Below are 5,395 nucleotides of genomic sequence, written 5' to 3' on the forward strand. Positions count from 1 at the left end.
AACTGAAAGAATAGAGGAGAATTGGAGAAAGAAGGCATTTCACCTGATGCCCAACCCAATTCTGGACTTTCAATTATGTGAGCCCTTGAAAATCCTCATTTAAGCTATGGGGAGTTGGTTTGTGTTACTTCAGCCACAGCATCATACTTATTAAAATTCTTTCCAGAGAGTTGAATAAAAAGCATATGTGGTCATAAACAAAGTACAAAGTAGTCTTTCAAAAGATTCTATACCAAGAGACATTATCCAATGCTTCCCCAGATAGAGGAAGACTGAACAAAGTCCAGATTGACTAAATTAAGAATACAACCCAAATCTTTCTACTTTTGCCAAGAAGCTAAGAAAAAAAAAATCATACAGAAAACCTATTATATGGAACATCTTATACCCTTTGAGACTCTAAATAACTGATGTGCATGTAGTAGTAGTACTAATATTTTGTATGCCCAATTATCACGTCATTCTTTAAGAGGTGCTATGATGGTTAGTGAAATAGCTGACCTGGGCATCCAACAGCACAGCCTTCATCTTCTTGCCTCATTGGCCTTTCCATGGCTTTTCTATGTATGGGTAGAAAAGGGCACAAGAAGAAGATGAGTTTCAAATGGATCACTTCTAGTGCTAGATATTATCATGGATAAAAGGTTCACGAGGGAGGAATTTTGGTTAATGGAGAGTATCTAAAATTTAAATAATATACATGTTTTATGTATTATTTATATTATATATTTATATTTTTATATATTATTAAGTAATATATATATGCTCATCAATTTACATAGCAGACAATCTCTGCACTACCACTACCACTCTCACCCCAGTGCTCTCTAGACACCTTCTCTGCTTATGTTCTTACTAGTATTTATTTTCTTAATATATATGCTTTAGTTATATCGTTGTTATTTTCTATATTCCTCCACTAAATTGTTAAGCTCCATGAGGACACGGATTGTTTTTGTCTGGTTTACTATTAACCTCTAGCACCTAGAATAGTGTCTGATATATAGAACTATATAACATTCATTTTAAAGATAAGTAAATTAATTCTTTATTTGCACAATTATAAGACAAGACATTTTATAAACTTGGTTTTAAATCAAAAATCGAAGCTTGAAAAAGCATATTTTCTGGTATTTCCTTTTAGTAAATAATTTTTAAGCATAAATTTACTTATTTTAAAATGTGAATCCACTCTGAAAACATTTAACTAGGGAAAGAGTATATTAAGGAATGTGTAGATTCACTCAATCTGGGAGTGAGAAGAGAATTTGGAAATGTTTTTAGGTCACAGACTTACCCTAAACACCTTGAAATTATAAAGATGTATTGTTTTTAGATGCACTTTTAAGTATAGATGAAGCATCCTATATTAAATCTAGGATCACATATCAGTACATTTTGAAAGTGCTGCATTCAAAAAATGGTCAGTGCTTTCAAATTTTTCCCGGAAGAAATATGAGACAAAAATATTCCAACTTCTAGGTTAATGCACAATGGACTGAAAGCATGCACTCATTTTTGTTCTTCTCCTTTGGGTGGTTACTTCCTTGCCTGCAAAAGTTGCATTCCTTTCCCTAGGCTGCAGCCACTTCCTTGGTTCCTTACCCCCTTATTTCAGTTATGGGAGAAGATGTTGTGGTCCAGTGATCTGCAGAATGCTAACAAGTGCTGAACAAGTGTGGAATCCATATGATTCCTTCAGTCCATTAGTTCTCCTAGAATGAAGTATCCAGTTTCTTTCAATAAATACCATCCGCTCCTTGTTCAAGGAGGTGCTCATGAGTAAAACTCTCTACTGCATGGCTCACGATCAAAGGGAGCTTGTTAAATAGGTCATCGAAGGGTTTTCCCAGCTAGGTGGCTGGAGTGCCATACTTACTCAGCAGAAGCTGGTAGTCAACCAGGGTGTTTATTAACTGAAGGTCAGGCTTTTGTATTATGAAACTTCTAGCAAATTTGATAAGCAGTAAATTGCAGATCTATCACTTCATCCCCCCAGAAAGTATGTGTGTATGAAATCAGCAGAATACTGCCTCTCTGTGATTTATGGCCCACTTTTGACCACCCCTTATCAGGTTCCCACAAGCACTTTTCTGATGCAGCTCATGTCTGAATGACAATAGACAAACCAGTGCCATTATGCACCAAAATCTCTCTCTGCATTCTAGACACCAAGATTACATCTGGGGTATTGATTTATTGCTGCCTTTTCCCCCAACAGGGACCAGTTTGTTCAGCCTGAACAAGATCGACTATTATTAAACGGAGCCAACAACTCTATGTGAACTTGGTAATAAAATAATCATTTACTCCCACCTTTCTAACAAACCGGGCATATAAGGAAATGCATGCGTTTAAATATTTAGGCTGTTTATTTGTCTCTGCTTGTCTCTTTTTTAAGTATGCAAAGTAAGATAAAACAGGCCTTTGGAGGTAGGGAATCTTTGCAGTGTCTTGGATGTTGAAACACAATGTGCTTCTTTTTATGAACCACACTGAAATGATTACAAATCTCTGCTTTGGTGTGTATTTCTGAAACACCTACTGTATCTGTAGCAATGAGGTTTTATGACAGCTTGAACAGTTTCTGCAAAATTTATATGTTCTACCACTACATCATTTTGGGGAGCGATATAAATTTTACAGCACATCAGAGTTTTATATTACCTACAAACGCCTGATGTAGGATTCACATTAGGTAGGCCCCACATCCACCCACAGTTTTCTATTCTTTAGGGTATTTATGTTTGCCAGGCAAAAGAGACTTCAACACTTTTCTCTTTACAAATGATCATTCCTCCTCCCTCGTTACCTTTCAGTTTAACATCATTCGCTCTGACTATTTGTCTATGGGAGATTCACCCACGCTCTCATCAATTTACATAGCAGACAATCTCGGCACAATTTCTGCTTTCTAGCTCCCACATATGGGGAGGGTGGTGTTTCCAGAGCCACCAAAGACTTGAGTGAGGTAAATGAAAATCAAAGAAGGGAATCTTTATGTCTCTCACTTTATGAACTCCCAGTTGGTTTTTGTGTTCTGACAAGTGGCCCTGGAACACAATACTTAAAATCACAAGTGGCCATGGAACACAATACGTAAAATCATAACTGCCTTAAGAAATCTCAGCATGTTTTTGCAAAGTCTGTGGGAAAATTCTGGGATCATGATTCCAAAGATTTAGATTCACTGAAATTAGGAAAAGGACAAGTTAATTCAGAATCAAAGTTGTAGCTGAACCTTTGTTGAAGATCTTAGCAGTAAGCCACCTTATGAAAAATGTCTGCCACACCTGTTCCCTGGCTCTGTAATCTCTGTCTTTAACATTTCCCAGTCCTATCATGGCTGAATTTTGGCAGTTTCTCATCTCATAATGAATGGGGAAGAAGTTGTGGGTTGGAAGGAATAGTGGGCTTATATAGTTTGTCTGTTTTACTGAAAAGCCATTCTTATTGCCTACCCCCACCCCTCACCTCACTCTCTCAAAAAAATTCTGCTCAATCTATTCAGTCAAATCTTGGTTTGAGTAGTACTGGGCTTGAAACCTCAACCTACAGCAGCAGATATGTGGCTTAAGTCTAGCCAATTGGATTTTCCTTGTGCCCATGGAATCATAATCTTTGCCAATCACATGGTTCAGGGCTGCCAGTGGCCATCTGGAGGCCACATAGGAAAAGCCTGTCTGAGACTGAAACCCGGAAGAGCCCAGAGATGGATACAAAGTGCTAAGACCTCCACTGAACCTCTGAATACAGCATGCCTAAAGCCTACTCCACTTTTTAGACTATTTATTTATGACATCCCAATAAATGTCCCCTCTTGACTTAAGCCAATGAATACGAGGAGCAGGGTAGATGCCAACACCTGAGGAGTGAATTCCCATAAACCACATTATACTTTGGACACCTCAAGTGTATGCTTTTTACACAACACACAAGGTCATTTGTCTCTTTATAACCTGTGTTATGGCCATTCATAAGTTATGACATTGTGAAACAAGAAGTAAAAAAGCAAAGGATTCTACTAAAACAAAGTGTTGTTCCATCCTGATGGCAATTTCTGTTTTAGCCAGCCCAGGAGACCACCAGCCTGGAGTAAGATAAGACCAGAGGCATCTAGATTTAATCTCCAAGCAATAGGGAGCCAAGATAAGTATTTGAGCAAAAGCGTCACAATTGAAGATTTGCTTTTTTTTTTTTTTTTTTTTTTTTTTCTGAGACGGAGTCTCGCTCTGTCGCCCAGGCTGGAGTGCAGTGGCTGGATCTCCGCTTGCTGCAAGCTCCGCCTCCCGGGTTCACGCCATTCTCCTGCCTCAGCCTCCCGAGTAGCTGGTACTACAGGCGTCTGCCACCTCGCCCGGCTAGTTTTTTGTATTTTTTAGTAGAGACAGGGTTTCACTGTGTTAGCCAGGATGGTCTCGATCTCCTGACCTCGTGATCTGCCCGTCTTGGCCTCCCAAAGTGCTGGGATTACATGAAGATTTGCTTTCTAAGAAGCTAAGACTGCAAGTCTGTAAAAGAGGCTTGACAATAGAAAGAGATTTGTGCAAGGGACAGTTCTCAAGCCAAGTAGAGAGATGATGCTGGCCTTAGCTGAGGCAGTGGCAAGAAAAGGGGACGAGAGAACCAGTTTTCAGAAAGTTTCAGAACTCAGTAATTAAACAAGTAGATGTGGGAATGGAGGTATCAGAATTTCTAGTAAAAAGACAGAAAGGTAGTGATGATATTAATCATCCCAAAAAAGAGGAGAAGCACGTATTAGGCAGGTGGAAGGAGGAAGGGATGGTAGTTTTCTGAGACAACTCACCTTTGATGATAAGTTTACTGTCTTTAGGAGAACCAGGTGATGATGTCCAGTGATCAGTTGGCAATATGGGTCTGGAAGTGTAAAGAGATATTATGGCTGATGACATTAATTGTAGGTGACATCAGCATGGAATGGCAGTTCAGTCATGGGGATGAATGCATTCACTCATAGAAAACTTGCATGGGGAGCCATGGAGGGAAAAAGAGCAGGCACTGGGGAGCCACTGACATTTAAGGGGTGGATTCAATCTGAGGAGACAATGAAGGAGACTAAGCAGGAGCAATCAGAGACCAGGCAGGAGAACCCGGAGAAAGTAAGTCCTCAAGGATTAAAATGGAGAGCATATTCACAAAGAGGAGAGTAGTCTACGATCATTGAATTTACAAATGTGACAATATCACTGACTTTCTCAATTTACTTACAAATGAGTAAGATACAAACAACCCCAAAACACATCTGTTGGAGCGGCCATATGGGAAATGGCATTACTATAGAACTGGCTTTTTGGAGGGAAAACGTCCCTGCCCAGTGACAGTAACACAGCTGAAGATTTACTCAACATCAGCCAGCAAACTATATCATGCCCTT

The sequence above is a fragment of the Macaca mulatta genome, chromosome 13 (assembly GCF_049350105.2).
Source record: "Macaca mulatta isolate MMU2019108-1 chromosome 13, T2T-MMU8v2.0, whole genome shotgun sequence".
Taxonomy (NCBI): Eukaryota; Metazoa; Chordata; class Mammalia; order Primates; family Cercopithecidae; genus Macaca; species Macaca mulatta.